We start from the raw sequence: 17,650 nt of genomic DNA, 5'->3' as shown, positions 1-17,650 counted from the left end.
AAAAGCCCCTACTTACCTGGTTGGATTAACCAAAAGGTGCACGCCTCTTAGTAAAGCCGACGGGTCCTGCACATGTTGAAGAACTTGCACAGAAATCCACACCTGCTTCTGAGAAGGCGTAGATATATCTCTGCATGGTTTGTAAACCATGATAGCTTAAAGGCCTTGTTACACAAAGCGATATTACACAGGCATATTCTGCGGGATATCAGCCATTATGGACGATAATCGCTTTGTGTAGTGAAAGGCAACAATCAGCCGTTATGCACTATGTCGGCTGATCGTTGTTTTTTAACGTCTTTTAACATGAGAGATGCAATACAATGATAGCAATAATCTGCTGTCGTCGCCCCGTGCAATAGGAGCGGTGGCAGTGGACTGCCGCTACCTCCAATGGGCTCCCCACACGTAACTGCTCGCTGTCTTTGTATGTAATAGTGGCAGGAACGAGCAGGGAAATGAGAAGCAAGCGAGCGCCAACCTTACAGGTCGGCGCTCGCTTGCTCCCAGATAGCTCTGTGTAATAGGAATGGGTCCAAAATATAGAAAAAGGTGCAAAGCTTTTCTTTAGGCTACATTTGAATCGTTATTTTTTTTTACCTCTGCCTTGAGCTGTCCGTTGGTATCCTGTCCAAAAGGGATGCTGACTGGCAGCCTGGCGTCTTGCTGATGGGCCCGATTGTCACTATATATGGGCTGTATGTGCGGGTCACTGATGTTTTTAAGCACCCCACACAGTGTGTACTTTGGTGGCTGTTAGATGACATTTGACCCATTCAACTCTATGGATCCATCATTGCAAATCAGAATCCCTTATTACAGGATGCTGAAATAACAACCGAAAGTAGAGGTAAAAACTGGAACTAAATGAAGCTTTTTAATCTTCTCTGTGTCATTTGCACTCCTGGTTTTGACCCTTGAAGTATAAGGGATTAGGGTATAAGGAATAACAATTAATGAATGATAAGTGTTATTCTGCACCAATGCGTTTCACTTCATCAATAACCATATAACCAACTCATCAGGGGAGCTAACAAGAAGCATGTCATGCATGGTGCAGAGCAGCATTCGGGGTGTTTTATCACTGGGGATTGCCTATCAACATGCAGCGTTGAGTGTGGGATCTCCATATAGAACATCTTTCTTGGGGGGGGGGGGGGGGGGGGGGAGGGATACCTGTAAGGAGTCCAGATGTTTTGGAGACACCGAGGAGGAAGGTATGTTTTTTACCTTCCTCCTTGTTGCCATTCTGGTGCAGTTAGTCCCATGCCTCACAGTCCGGTAAGACCATTAGAAGCACTGAGGCATCCTTTAGGAGCATTGCCCATCCGCCCCCAGCCGGACCGCCCCTCTCTATTTATAATCAATGGGGCCTGGATCAGCACTATAAGTGCAAGGCAGTGCTCTTACCAGTCTCACCTGAATGTGGAGCAAACTACTAACTGTACTGGAATGGCGGCGAGGAGGAAGGCAAGACATATACCTTCCTCCTCGGTGTCTCCTGTGCAATAAAGGGCTATCATTAGGTTAGATTCTGCTGAAAGTTCCCCTTTAAAAGTATTTACTGTGCACTTTCCCAATGACTTCAATGGGGAAGTGAGAATCTGCAGTGAATCTGTAGTGTTGAAGGAAATACCATTTGATTATTTTTTTCCATGAAGAGGAGAAATGTAAAAATGTGCGGTATTTTATTTGTACACCAGTTACGTATTTCTGGGTATATTTCAGCACACTGATAAAGTCCAGTCCCCCCTCGAGGGGAGGATAGGATCACGTTATGCTTAAAGAATGCGTTCCAACCTAAATGTTATATTGCAAGGGTTACACATAAAATCTAACAAACGGCATAAATGGAAGGAAAAATGGAAAATGACATAAAAGACTGGAATGGAAATTTCCTGTGCACATTACATCTGACAGGTTCCGTATCCATATTATAATATATATAAGCCCGTAATCCTTCACAGGCCTAATTGGAAAATAATATAAAGGAGCCAAGAATCAGAGGACATTTCCTGCTCTTATATTAGAAATACACGGATTGGTTTTGTAAGGGTTGGGAAATGCTAGATTATGGGTAAATCCGCAGGTGGCAGAATGTCTTCACCGGTGGATCTCGCTGTGATTCTGCGCAGCACGCCCACATCCATCATAGTAGAGTATGGACTTATGAGAATGTCATCCATGATAAGCATGGCGCGGGTTCTCACTGCTCATCCCATGGCAGCAGTTATATGGGTTTCACTACTTCAGTCTATAGTAAGGAAATCCAGCACCATCTGCATGTAATGACTATGGATTAATGGTGAGATCCGTACCGGAAATATTACCTACTGTTATAGAGAATAATATATGATAAGGTGTGTATTCTATATATGTGCTTGAAGAATGGAGAGAATACTGTAGACTTTAAAGGAGAGGTCTGACTTCCCAGGTGGCTTACCTCTCCCTGTCTCTGCAATGTGCGGAAGGCATCTTCTCCCAGGTTGTGAGGATGTCACGACTCGGGGGGTGCCCGTCCTGGCTGATGGACAGTCAGTGACTGAAGCGGTGTCCTGTGGGCAGTGGCGGTCTTTGGCACCAAGCACCCCAAGCGATCGCTTGGGGCCCCCAACACCCCGCTCTTGTATACTACTGGGGGAACCACACAGGGGGTTTATACACTACTGGAGGAGCACACAGGGGTCTATTTCCAAGTGGGGGAGCACACAGGAACACACAAGGGGTCTATATAATACTGGTGGGGCACACAGGGGGTCTATATACTACTGGGGGAACCACACAGGGGGTTTATACACTACTGGAGGAGCACACAGGGGTCTATATCCAAGTGGGGGAGCACACAGGAGGTCTATATCCAAGTGGGGGAGCACACAGGGGGGCTAAATACCCCTGAGGGAGCACACAGGGGGCCTATATACTAGTGGGGGAGCACACAGGGGGCCTATATACTAGTGGGGGAGCACACAGGGGGTATATTCAACTGGGGGCAGCACACAGGGGGTCTATATACAACTGGGGCAGCACACAGGAGGTCTATATACTTCTGGGGGAGCACACGGGGGGCCATATATAACTGGGGGAACACACAGGGGTCTATATACTACTGGGGGAAGCAAAGAAGGGGTATATACTACTGGGGGCAGGACACAAGGGGTATATACTATTGGGGGCAGCACACAAGGAGTATATATTACTGGCGGTAGCGCACAAGGGGTATATACTACTAGGGGCCACACACAGCGGTCTATTGTTTTGGAACGCGTGTTGAGGGGGGGGCCCCAGACATAACTTCGCTTGGGGCCCCAGAAATGCCAAGACGGCCCCTGCCTGTGGGTGAGCTGCCCAGTCCATCAGCCAGGTCGTGATGTCTTTAGCCATGGAGATCGGATGGGGTCCGACAGCAGCTATCCGGCACTAAAGAGGCACAGGGAGAAGTGAGTTAGTACCTTTTGTTATTTTACCCCGTGCCCCTGCCTTTAAAAAAAAAAAAAAAAAAAGACTCCTTTAAATAGGACCTTTTGTCGATTTCCCCTCCCCAAAGGAGATGTTACTATAGTTAAAGGGGTTATCCAGCACTACAAAAACATGGCCACTTTCTTCCAGAGACAGCCCCACTCCTGTCTCCAGCTTGGGTGGGGTTTTTGCTGCTCAGTTCCATTGAAGTGAATGAAGCATAATTGCAAACTGCACCTGAACTGGATACAAGAGTCATGTTGTCTTAAAAAGAAAGTGGCCATGTTTTTGTAGCACTGGATAACCTCTTTAAAAGGGTACTCATTCTACTGATCAGTCAGTAAAAATTCGAAGTCTTCAAGTACTTATCAGCCGCTGTATGTCGTGCATGAAGGAGTATTTTCCAGTTTGACACAGTGCTCTCTGCTGCCACTTCTGTCCAGAGCAGTAGCAAATCCCTATAGTAAACCTCTCCTGCTCTGGACAGTTCCTGACATGGATAAAGTGGCAACAGAGAGCACTGGAAATAAAACACCACTTCCTACAGGGCATATAGCAGCTGATAAGTACTGGAAGACTTGAGATTTTAAAATAGGAGTAATTTACAAATCTGTATACCAGTTGGTTTGAAATAAAAAAAAAAGCTGGAGTACTCCTTTCATAGTAAACTTAGTGTTAACTTATTCTTAAAAGGGGCAGTGACTTTCAGGTGATGGGCGGGATTATATGACAATAGGAACTTTTATAGGAACTAGAGAACAATAGGTCCAGAAAAGAATACTCTTCATAGTAGTCATGTGTCATTGAGTAGAATAGATAGAGACTTGGTCAAGGATCCACCTGATCTTGATGTGTCTCATCTTTATTCTTGTTATTGTTATAGCTCTTATACAGTTAGTTCAGCAAAGTTGGCTAAAGTTGTTCTTCTATGTCTTCACCAATTATATCTTGATATTTACCATTGTGTCAGTATACTGCTAAGGTCCTTATTCTGTAGCAGATGAAGTCATAGGTCAGCTGCCAGCACATGACGCTATTCACACCTCCTTCACACAGTGTCCTCCCTACTTCTCACCCACTTATATCATCAGAATCCTAACCTGCAGAGTTATACATTTGGCCATTCATTTCATTCCTATGAGGCCTCATTCACACTTATGTCTTTCGTTCAGTATTTTGCATCAGTATTAGGAAGCCAAAACCATCTGGTGACTTATAGTGGATGGCACAAAAAAAATAAATAAATAACATAGACCAGGGGTGTCAAACTCAGATACACAGTGGGCCAAAATTAAAAAAATATGACGCGGGCCAACCATGATATTTATTGAAGTGTACAGAACGGTGTGTGGCTCTCCCAATAGTGGCTTACATAGTAGCCAGCCTTCGCATTAGTGCCCATATAGTAGTCAGCCTTCAATAGTGCCCCATATAGTAATCAACACTCCCAATAGTGCTCCATACAATAGTCAGCCCTCCCAATAGTGTTTCATATAGTAGCTAGCTCCGATAATAGTTCTCCCTATAGTTGTTAATTGCTGCCCCTATCGCTAGATTGGGCTGGACCTTGGGCAGGACCTGTGTGGTGATGACTGACTCCCAGGCCACTGACTGACTCACTTCCAGGCCACTGACTGACTCGCTTCCATGCCACAGGCCTAAAACTGCCTGCGTCCTAGAAGATTATAATATAGGTGGTCTGAGCGGCCATTCAGACTTCCTATATTGTAATCCGCATGAAAAAATTGTGAGGTATTTTTTTAAGGCACAAAAAAAACGTGTAAAGAAGGCCTAGCAAGTAAAAAAAAAAAAAAGCTCTATGACTTGCAGATAAGACTTTGATGAACTATGTTCCATACATTGAATACATATAACAGTTATTTTAAAGGTGTGAGATACACAATGGAGCTTGTTGTTGACGTGATTTAGAGCAATGATCTTGGGAAATAGATGGGTCAGGAAAGCGTCCCCTTAAATACATTCTATGTTGTACATTTATTAGTAAGTGTTGGGCTCCAGAAAGCTGGAGTCAGCTGTGAGTGCGGCCCTGTGAGCGGCTGACATCCCCCACACCGGTGATGAGTTGCCCTCCACCTCTTCTCCGAGGACAGTCTTTCAGGGATGCTACTTGGTCATGCTTGGCTTATAGCTATATGACAGGTATATTCCATCAAAGAGATGTTTGCTTCTAAAAGCAATATATTTCCCCCTACGTACCAGTAACCCTTTCTTACGCATCCCGTCAGGCTCAGATGATTTGTGTATAAATATATATATTTTCCAAGTCGTTTATTTTGGATATAACTTTTACTTTAGATTTATTTAGCTAGCCTTTTTTATATTCACAAGTCATCTGTAGATAACCTGATTAAGAGGGGAGCCGCTGCTGGCAGGCTCCAGAGGAAGAGGAGATTGCTGGGGAAACCTGTCTTGGTAAGCCAAGTATTGCTGGGCTCCCAGCTTCATATAACCCAGCCAACCAGAAAGTTTTCCTTCTTGTTGTTTTTTTCCCCCAGTGTTGCTTGGTGTACATTTTTTTTTCACTAAAACTGGGATGGGGAGCACAGGTGAGTAGGCACAGGTCATCCACCACAAGGCCCAGATAATATGGAATAAAAAATTGAATTAGCAAAACAATAAAATACACAAAAGGGTAAAATCACAACGTGTTTCCTGGCCAGACCGGCCTCTTCCTCAGGGGAATGTTTGTATTCTTCTATTTGATACTTCTACACCATGGAGCGCTGTCTTTGCTTGATCCTGTAGTAACATGGCTATCAGGAAAGGAGGTGTCGTTTTTCTGGATGGCGTTCACTGCACTAGATTAGTATACATTTGCTAATAATATAATTTGATACTTATCATTAGACCCTCTACATAAAGCCAAGGCTACAATCACATGACCAAAAGATTGCGCACTTGTTTTACCACCTGCTGTCATTTGACCCATTGAGGTGGGCCAGGCACGCTCATTTTAAACTGCAATCTCTAGATCAGTGCTTCTCAATTCCAGTCCTCAGGCCTCACCAACAGGTCATGTTTTGAGGATTTCCTTAGTATTTCACAGGTGATATAATTATACTCAGTGCGTCAGGTTTTCTCACAGTTGTTCTTTGTATGGGAAATCCTCAAAACATGACCTGTTGGTGAGGCCTGAGGACCGGATTTGAGAAGCACTGCTCTATATAGTATTGGCTGTTGGTCTCCAATGAGCCTACAAACAAGGGGGATTATGGGAAAGTGTTTGCACTGTTTAATGGAAAAAGGCATGGTCACAGTTCAGAGAGGAAACCATGAAGGGGTTAGGTCCATGGGGGAGAAAAACAGTACAGTGATGGAAGTTCCTTTATTAAAAATAGCACATTTGTCCTTCACATATGACCTTGCTTCATCCTACAAGCCCTTTAAATGTAATGTCCCTATGCCTTTGGTGACGTGATGAAAGTCGCTGTGTACTTCTTGCCTAATAAAAAAAAAATCTCTTTAGTTTGCACTTGGTAAAGGACTGAAGTCTGCGTGTGTGTGTACATATACATATATTTATATATAATATTTTATTATTATTTGGTTCTGTCATAAAAGCTTCTGCATGTACGGCCCAAAACTGTTCACTTTTCATATTCCCTACACCATAGTCTGCGGCTTATTCTCTTTGGCGATAATGCGGGCAAACAAATCTTTAGACCATTCAAGTGACAAAAGGGGTGGGGGTCCTGATTATTGTAGGGTTTAAGTCGCACAAGGAAGATTAAGGCACGTGAGTATGGGAGGGCAGCTGGAGCACTTGATGAAACACGGTTATTAGGGAGTGTAGTGGAGCTAAAACGGGATCTGAGTAATTACTGTCTGGAGGCAGCATTTATTGGAAGATGAATGTTTACGGCAAGGCAACAGGGATTTGCTGAGGGGGTCAGAGCGAGACAGTGAATGCAAGAATTCCTTGACAACATTGCACCCCACCTGCCGTTATCAAGATATGTATAGATGTGTGTGTATTGGTATTCATCTTTATGTATATCTTTTGCTTTCCCCCAAAATATTAGATTTCCTTGAAATAGCTTTTTGTGTGTCTAAGGTGGAAGAGAATATAGTCTGAATTTTAGACTGTGTTCCGTTGTAGTCCCCTTCTGGCGTAGTTGTGCCGGATCAAAAAACTTAGACTATGTTGGTACTTAATCCAGCTATTAGGAGATAAAATGTTAGAGGTGATGCTTCTGACATTTCATATATAGGCGTACAAAGGAATATGGAGGTAGAGAAGGGCCCCATAACATGGACATAATTTGAACTGTGGCATATCTATGTTATGGGGTCTATAGGATGAAGAACAATCCGTTCCTATGTTGATGTGGCTGTGTTATGGATGTACCTCAGGAGTGCTGTCATATTGAGTGTCTGTTCCGAATTAAAAGTTGACCGAGAAGAGTTACTTGCATAGCATTAGTGTTTACTTACATAAGCTTTAAGGAATGGAACCATCTCTACTTGTTTAGAAGGTCAGCGCCATATTGTAATGACTTCACGAAATGTAAAAAAATATGACATCCTTAACAGCTTTTTTAGTTTTTTGTCATTAGGTGGTGGGGCCCTTGTAATTTTGCTCTATAGCTCTTTAAATACTGTAACACCACAGCCCTATAGGTGCCATGTTGTAATTCCATACAACAAAACATAATAGAGTTGTGAGCATACTGCCAGTATACATAAGATGTGATCTCTCCCTTGACTCTCACATAAGCTTGAAAGGCCTAGGGAGAGGGGATAAGCCAATGCAGGCTTATCTGGCAGAGAACAAAGGATCAGGCCTGCTGAAATCCAACATGCTTGGACCCCCCCCCCCCCCCAATGGCATGCATTGCAAAAAAAATGTAACAAAAGTCATTTGTGGTCACCATTTATTTTATGTCACTTATTATTTTTTGCCATGATAATCAGAGACGTCCATAGATAATGCGTTCTTTTCTGTAGACAATGGTATGCGCAGAACACAAGATGTTGTGTCATGTTTCCGGCAGGCCGGCACATGAAGTGTTTTATTAAAGACTACGTTTTGGGCTGCAGACACGTTCCCAGGTTGTGGATAATGTCAGGAGAATTTCTTGTCTCCTCACTGATAAATAATAAATATAAAACATCAGTCTCGAAATTGTTTTTGAAACTCTGGTAATATTGGGAATGATATGCATTATTTATCGGTTTATACCCAAGAGGAGAGAGTTTAAAAGAAAAAAAAAATTTCTTCCATTTCCTTTTACTATGTTTATTTCATGTGCTACAAAAGTTAGTGGGAGGCAAGTTAATCTAGCAACTACCCCCGGGCATTTACAAGCAGACCACACCGTGCATGAGATGTTAGCACCGATCAGCCGTAACATTCATAGGTGTACCGAATAGCGTTCATTATATCGTGACAGCTGTGAATTTCAAGGGGTAGGATATATTTGGCAGCAGGCGCATAGCTGGTTTTTGTGTTGTAAGCACGAAAAATTGGCAAACATAAGGATTTGAGTAGTGTTGAGAAATTTGCCAAAATGTTTGGGGTCGGCAACATTATCCAAACCCAAACGCTCATTTCTAGATGGTTCGGCAACATTATCTGAACCTGTACGTTCGGCATTTCCAGCAGCTGTAGAAGCTGGATCAGGAAAGCTATAGGGTGTATCCATGTTTTCCAGGACTCCTTAGGGCGGCATTCAACTTCTGTAGCCCCTGGGAATCTAATGCCAAAAGTACAGGTTCGGATAATGTTGCCGAACCAGCTAGAAATGAGCTTTTGGTTTGATTGGATTTTGACGGCTAAACAATTGGGTCAATGCATTTGCAAAATGGCTTGTGGGTTGTTTCTGGTTTGTTGGGGTTATTACCTACATAAACATGTTACAAGGATGGTCAGCTGGTGAACCAGTAACTGGGTCATGGGTGCCCCAAGTTCATTGATGTTCTTAGGGAGCAAAGTTGGATTCCACCCTAGAGATGCCAGGAAAACATGGATACAGCCTATGGCTTATGGCTGTATCCATGTTTTCCAGGATTCCCTAGGGTAAAATTGAACTACTATCAAATGCTGATTCCCTGCATTCAGGTTTGGATAAGGTTGCCGAACCTGAACATTTTGACAGATCCACTTATCATTAAACCCGATCCAAGAGTGCCCAGGCTGATCTCTGTCTACCACCAAAAATGTGTGGAGGGGACATATTAGCATCAGAATTGGACCTTAAAGTAATGGAAGAAGGTGGCCAGGTGTGGTGAATCATATAATATGTGGAACAACCAGTACAGACTGTCTAGGAGTAGAAGAACATAGTTACTTCCAGGTTGTCCAACCTGGGAAGCCTTGGGTCCTGGCATGCATGGAAAATAATGGTTTGAGGAACTTGACAAAGACTAAAAGGTGTTGACTTGGCCTTTTTGCCCCTAGATCTAAATCAATTTTGATTTGTTGGAAAACACGTCAGATTCCTAGAGACTAAAACCTCCTAATGTTCAGGACCTAAAGGATCTTCTTCCTTTGTCTTGGTGCCAAATTTTACAACACATCATAAGTGGCCTCGTTAAAGGGCTTGTCCAGGCATAGAAAAACATGGCCGCCTTCTTCCAGAAGCAGCACCTCTCTTGTCCTCAGTTTGGGTGTGGGTTTTGCAGCTCAGTTACATTAAAGTGAATGGAACTGAATTGTAATTCCACACACAACCTGATTACAGGGGTGGTGCTATTTATGCAAGAAAAAGCTATACTTTTTCTAATCCTGTACAACCCCTTTAAGTGCATTCCTTTATAGGTTAGAGACCTACAAGTCAGGTAGTCAGCCAAAAGCTAATAATAACGACCCCATAATGCATTTAACACATCAATGTGTTCATCCAGAATAACTGGAACAAGCAAAAAGTCTCCACAACAAGGAGTTGTGCGTATATCTGATTTCTGTAGACGGAAGTTAGCTGAGGTTATTGTTGCAGCTCTATAAGTATACTAAACCCTTCCAATAGATATGTAACGTGATCCTGGAATATACATAAACTGTTGTCTGGTAAGAGACATAAAATGATGCGGTTCCGCTATAGAACGAGAGCCATGTAAATGGATCCCTCTGTGTGTTCTCTCATGTAATTGTATTTATATCGTATTGTCACAGAAGACAGTAGTGCTTTGTTAGTCAATGCAGATGCTCATATGTCTTAACCCCATGTTCGCGTGTCTGGTCCGCTAGTAGGCAACTTATCTGCTAGGGAATTTGGCGCGAGGACGTTACATGGCATCCAATAAAATCAATGGGCATCGAAGTAAAGTTCTCAAGAATTTTCATATAGACATGTCCTAATCAATATGCAGTATGCAAACCATATAAAAAGAGTATATTTAAAGGGGAACACCGTCAAAATAGTTTTCTTTCATATAAACTGGTGTCAGAAAATTATATAGATTTGTAATTTACTTCTATTTAAAAATCTCCAGTATTCCAGTACTTATCAGCTGCTCTATGTCACTCAGGAAGTGTTGTATTCTATCCAATCTGACACGGTGCTCTCTGCTGCCACCTCTGTCCATGTCAGGAATTGTCCAGAGCAGTAGCAAATCCTCATTGAAAACCTTTCTTGCTTTGGACAGTTCCTGACATGGACAGAGGTGGCAGCAGAGAACACTGTGTTAGATTGGATAGAATACACCACTTCCTGCAGTAGTCCCGCCCCCGGTGCACCAAACCACCTACAGTAATTTAAAAATGTGGGATTTAACAAAAAAAGCTGAGGATGATGGTAAGAATATTACCTTAATTCTCAGCTTCCCTGGCCCTATGGGAACATTGGACCAGGGATTTCTCTATCTTGGTGTTAGTTTCCCTTTAAGTTTGCAGATGTTTAGCCTCTATGTGCAAAGAATGATTTTGGTTCTCTAAGTAGATTCTACTCGCAGAGAATTCACCTCGGCAAAACAAATCTAGAAATAGATTTTAGTAATTTTATTATCATTGAAGTGGAGCTAATGAACTGCAGATGCTTGATGGGCTTTTTTTAGTTATAGTAAATTGACATGGTTAGTCTCTGAAGGGAAGACTGATCTTTTATGTTCAGTTCACTCCTCTGAAAATGTGGCATCTTTATACGTGACTTATCCTAGTCAGAAGGAACTGAAAACTTATGGAGAACACTCCGTAGAGGTACCCATATACCTTTTAGATTAAAGCCGATTAAAATAGACACCAAAACCAAAAGTGATCACTTTAGACGAACAATGAAAGAAGGTTATCATCTGAAAAGTCGGCCATGTTTGATATTTTTAGCCAATAGTCAGATAAAAGAGCTCTCACCCCTGAACAATCTCTTGGGAAAGAATAATATTAGGGTGGTCATACACCTTAGTTCAGCCTCCGGTTATCCGGCCTCCTTACTCCCCATACACAGGAACGGTTATTCGGCCCCTTTCCCCTCCCCCTCCCATACACAGGAACAATTATTCTGGCCACTCTCCTCCCCATACACAGGAACTATTATCCAGCCACTCTCCTCCCCATACACAGGAACAATTATCCGGCCACTCTCCTCCCCATACACAGGAACAATTATCCGGCCACTCTCCTCCCCATACACAGGAACAGTTATCCGGCCCCTTTCCTCCCCATACACAGGAACGGTTATCCGGACCCTTTCCTCCCCATACACAGGAACGGTTATCCGGCCCCTTTTCTTCCCATACACAGGAACGTTTGGCACGGCCAAGCTTTCCTCTGTTTTCTATGGGGGGGGGGGGTTTAAGCCGCAGCTAGAGAGCTCTGACTGCAGCTTATCTCTCCCAGAACAAAAGGTTAAGGCAGTGATTTTCCATCACTCCTGACCCTCTATCTCCACCGACATCATTTGTGGGTGATCGGTCAGGAGATGGCTAACTAAAGTATGTAAGGGCAAACTAGATGGTCCAGGTGGTGTTTTTCTGCTGGCAATCTTCTATGTTTCTATTTCTGTATGGTAAATGGGCACTTTTCGAACAATCCCAAAATATTTCTGGAAAGATAGTTCTTCCTTTACATAGTACCATTGATAATATGTGACCAATGTAAACTAAAACTTGTAATGTGAGTCTATGAAAAGATCACTTGTCATTGATCATTTGTTGAACGGTTGATCGAACATCCACCTACTGCCATGTAATATGTATGACCACCGTACAAACACACACACCGTATGCGCAGCATATACGCAGCAGATTTGATGGTGCAGATTTGATGCTGTGTTCAGTTGTTTAGATATAATCTGCTGCGTATCGCAGCAGAAAATACGCTGCGTATATGGTGTGTGTGTTTGTACCCTGAACAGCTAGTGGTCAGCAGTGTCTTGCATTTCTCACTGTCATCCAGTCATCCATTAAAACGGAAACCATAACAGCAAGGTCGGATCCAACAGACCCATTGACAGGATCCATTGGGTTCAGTTATGGTTTCCATTACTTTAATGGACGGAATGCTTTGCCTTTTTCTAGTCCAATATGAGGGAACTACTGAAAGAGGCTCCAGATGTGCCCTTTGCCAGCAGTAAGAATATTTCTGCAAAAAGGTCTCTACAGGGTTAAAAATACAACCTGATTAACCTAATTACCTTGCTTACTCATCATATAGTAATTTCCTGCATATGGCTGCCTCCAATGAGATGATTCATGTTTTAGCCTTCGAATGAGACCCCCACCAATCCTGGAACCTGAAAAACATTCCCTAATGTATCGGACGTAGATGTTTCACGATGGGTTATACCTGTGCATTGAATTTGAAGGACCGCCTCTTTCTATCGGACACATAGGTTCATGGTATACGCCTCCATTGTGAAAAGATGTGTTTGGCTCTGTCCCCGCCATATTGTTTTATGACCACTCAATAGAATGCGTAATAAAGTATTGATCGTGGAGGTCCTACTGCTGTTTTAGTCCCTGGGGGAAAGCAATCTGTACATCCATGAGTTCCCCCCATTGAAATAAATTGCTTTTTCTCTGCAATTTCCTAACTCCTATTAATTTCAGTGGTAAGAAATTGCATATGCCTTTCATGGTTACTTGCCGCAAATGAGACCGAGAGCAGCCTGTTCTCGATATCACTGGGGGGTCCCAACGGTCAGGCTCTTATGACCAGTATTATATGATCTGTCCTTTAAACGGAGTAAATTTGAGCGATCAGCATTTGAATCCCACTGTCTGAAGATCATGGATACAACCCAAGGACTGCCTGAAGACCATGGATGCAACCCAAGGACTGCCTGAAAAACATGGATACAGCCCAAGGACTGCCTGAAAAACATGGATACAGCCCAAGGACTGCATAAAAAACATGGATACTTCCCAAGGGCTGCCTAAAAACTCGGATACAGTCACAGGCCATAGGCTGTATCCATGTTTTCTTGGCAGTCATTGGGTTGCATCCACCTTCTCCAGTCAGTGGGATTCAAATGCCGATCGTTGGGGTTTTGGCAAAACCCGAACTTTTGAGGTTTGCTCATGTCTATACATCACGTATAGGACTATACTAATGTATATATGTTCTTCTATCCTTTAGGTGTCTGCTGGCTTAGTATCTGACTTGACAACGGATGTCTACACTTCAGGAGATCCTTTCTGTCACACTGTGAACTGGAGAAAAGAAGCCAGGAAGGGCCGTGTTATCGGGTGAGTGGCGGTTCTATTTCAGGGCAGGCACGATGATTTATTGAGCACTGTTAAAGTCATTGGATAGTGGAACCTCATAATATAGAAGGACGATGGCGCTTGTGACACATATATGCTGATATGATAAACAGGTGTGTACTTGAGACTGCGGCATCAGTCAAAGACTCGTGACTATATCTTGTGACAGCACGTGATTGCCAATGGGACCAATTGTAATAGATCAGTCAAGTTTTTTTCCATATTGGTACCTTCTACTGTAGGAAGGATAGAACACATATATGAAAATTGGGTAAAATGTAGTTTCGATATGCCCTATGTAGACATTACACTGCTTCCCATTTGAGGCATGCAGCAAGTGGAAACCATGAACCTTATAGTTACGGGAAGGTTTGCTCATAATGTTGTTTGGGCTGGAGATTGGACTTGTATTGCCTGGAGATTGGACTTGTATGGGCTGGAGATTGGACTTGTATGGGCTGGAGATTGGACTGTATGGGCTGGAGATTGGACTTGCATGGGCTGGAGATTGGACTTGTATGGGCTGGAGATTGGACTTGCATGGGCTGGAGATTGGACTTGTATGGGCTGGAGATTGGACTTGCATGGGCTGGAGATTGGACTTGTATGGGCTGGAGATTGGACTTGCATGGGCTGGAGATTGGACTTGCATGGGCTGGAGATTGGACTTGTATGGGCTGGAGATTGGACTTGCATGGGCTGGAGATTGGACTTGCATGGGCTGGAGATTGGACTTGCATGGGCTGGAGATTGGACTTGCATGGGCTGGAGATTGGACTTGCATGGGCTGGAGATTGGACTTGCATGGGCTGGAGATTGGACTTGCATGGGCTGGAGATTGGACTTGTATGGGCTGGAGATAAGTTCTATGTGACCAGACCACAACATTGTAGGCCTATCCTCAGCTGTTACAAAGCCCTACTGGTATGTCCTGAAGGAAGTGGTGAATTCTTTCCAGTCTGATGTGGTACTCTCTGCTGCCATCTCTGCCCATGTCAGGAACTGTCCATAACAGTAACAAATCCCCATAGAAAACGTCTCCTGCTCTGGGCAGTTCCTGACATGGACAGAGGTGGCAGCAGAGAGAACTGTGTCAGAATGGAAAGAATATACCAGTTCTTGCAGGACATACAGCAGCTGATCAGTACTTGAAGGGTTATTATTTTTAAATAGACGTTATTTACAGATCTATACAACTTTTCAACATCAGTTGATTTAAATCTTATTTTGCCGGATTACCCCTTTTAGCGTCGCTTTTCAATTTACTTGAAGGTTCCCTTTAAATAACCATGAAATAGTAAATTCTGTATAAAGAAGCCAGACAAAGGGTGGTTCAGGTTATTGTCACGTCTGCTCCCTGAGTACTGGGGGGGGGGCACCTCATAGTCTTAGAAGCGCTGATTTAAGAGTCCATTTTACATGTTGTTGGCTTGCCAATAGAATTATGGCCGTTATTTACTTCTGTTCTAGCCACTTAAGCAGGATCTCTGCTTTCCTTGTTTTCTAAATATATTTTCTCTGTCCTAAGACTGTTGCTGTAAGTCTTATTTTTAGTATCCATGAGCCAGGCAGATGTCGTCTAACCTATTTCTAGACCAGCAGACAGAATTTACCGTACGTACGAGTCTCTCTGTCTGCCGGTGACCTCCCTAACCTTTCCTCAGTTTAGGTAATAGCAATATTTACTTAGAGATATAATATGTGAACCTTTGTGCCGTATATTAAACCGACACCTTAATAATTAAACACTCATTTTTATATTGATTCAAATTTTTTTTTTGACTACTGATCCTGATATCCTGATCTGTTCTTTAATGTTATTTCTATAATGCTATTATATGAATAGATTTTTATTAAAATATGAGGTTAAGAAGTTGAAGAAAATATCCAAGATTAGAAAAAGTACAGCTACTTTCTTGCCAAAATAGCGCCACCCCTCTCCTCGGGTTGTGTGTGGAATTACAGTTTAACTTCAATGGAATTGAGCTGCAAAACCCACACCCAAACTGAGGACAAGGGTGGTGCTGTTTCTGGACAAACGTAGCCAAGCTTTTCTAAGCCCGGACAACCCCTTTAAGTCTGTGCCAGACCTAAGGGCCGTATATATTAGAGATTCTGCTTAGTATGTGATTATTTTTATTTCCCTACTGCCTAATGATGTTTGATTTTGATTAGAGATATATATTTGGTGGTTATTATTGTGTTGGAATATCTTCTATTCATTTCACATTCATGGTATTCTAAATAGTACTAAACTAAGGGCCCTATTATATGGAGAGATATATGGCTGAATCAGGCTGATTATTTCTCCATGTAATAAAGACAACGATTAACCGATAAAAATAATCAGCTGATCGTTTCCCCTAAAACCGTTGGCTGCCGACAGCACATCGCTACGTGTAATAGCAATGTGTGGCTGATGACTGTGTAAAAAAAAAAAAAAAAAACCGCATACATTACCTCTCCACGCTCCTTGTGTTCTTCTGCCCTCTGCTCGGTTCCTGGAGCCACCGCTGTAGCTTCAGAACAGTCTCTTAACTAACAGGCTGCTTAGCCAATCACTGGCTGCGGCGGTCCAGGCCAGTGATTGGCTGAGCAGCTTTTCAGTTCAGAGACCGTTCTGAAGCTACAGCGGTGGCTCCAGGAACCGAGCAGAGGGCAGAAGAACACAGGGAGTGTGGAGAGGTAATGTATACAGTTTAGGGCAAGGGCTGCACGGACATTGCTAACTCTTATTGAGCCGTGTTATAGGCTCCGAAAATAAGCGCCGATTCTGTAGGGATTTTCTACTGCTCTGGACAGTTCCTGACATAGACAGTGGTGGCAGCAGAGAGCACTGTGTCAGACTGGAAGGAAAAAACAAATGGCTGACATACTTACATTAGATCTAGTGTTTAGGCATCTGCCTTGTCCCTGCAGTCGTGATGGAAATCTAGCCACTCTCTCGGGACAATTCCCCCATCTCCTCATACTCTTTGTTTCTTACCATTGACTTTTTGTTCAGTGTTTGCTTCTCGTGCCGACAACTTGTTGCTACAGTTTCATTCACATGTTTAGCAAATATGTTCTTCACTGTTCTGCATTCTGACCACATTCACAGACAAACATCAGAGACTGAACTGTATATTTTATAGACCTTTACTTCTACTTCATTACATTTAGCTGAAGTTTGACCATTGCCAGGGGCGTAACTAGAGATGGCGGGGCCCCATAGCAAACCTTCCAATGGAGCCCCCCTCCCGGCTACTGGGGGGAAAATGGACGTGTGGTTTCGGCCACATGCAGTGTCTGAATTTTTTTTTCTGCTTACACTATCTGCATATTGTCTGTAGCGATTCTTGTCACAGGATTGGTAGGCAACAGCTTCAGACAATGCACATTTAAAGCACACAGCCACACCAGATCTGAACAATACCGTGACTGTATAATAAGTATATAATACAGTGCTGTATACCTACACAGAATGGGGATATATATACACTCATACAGGGTGGTAATAAGTATATAATACACTGCTGTATACCTACACAGA

At 43.0% G+C, this 17,650-nt stretch overlaps 1 protein-coding gene across 3 annotated transcripts in view; it reads left to right on the top strand.

Annotated features, from left to right (window-relative positions):
• Window positions 1-17,650, top strand: part of ERBIN (erbb2 interacting protein) — a 178,444-nt gene that overhangs the window by 19,344 nt on the left and 141,450 nt on the right. For all 3 annotated transcript variants that reach the window (XM_069963001.1, XM_069962999.1, XM_069963000.1), the window contains exon 2: window positions 13,991-14,100. The gene's annotated coding sequence lies outside the window, so the exon portion shown is untranslated. The remainder of the gene's footprint in view (window positions 1-13,990; window positions 14,101-17,650) is intronic.

Source organism: Dendropsophus ebraccatus, chromosome 3 (assembly GCF_027789765.1).
Source record: "Dendropsophus ebraccatus isolate aDenEbr1 chromosome 3, aDenEbr1.pat, whole genome shotgun sequence".
Lineage (NCBI taxonomy): Eukaryota > Metazoa > Chordata > Amphibia > Anura > Hylidae > Dendropsophus > Dendropsophus ebraccatus.
Note: the sequence above shows the minus strand (reverse complement) of the source record. Positions and strands in the feature narration are given on the sequence as shown.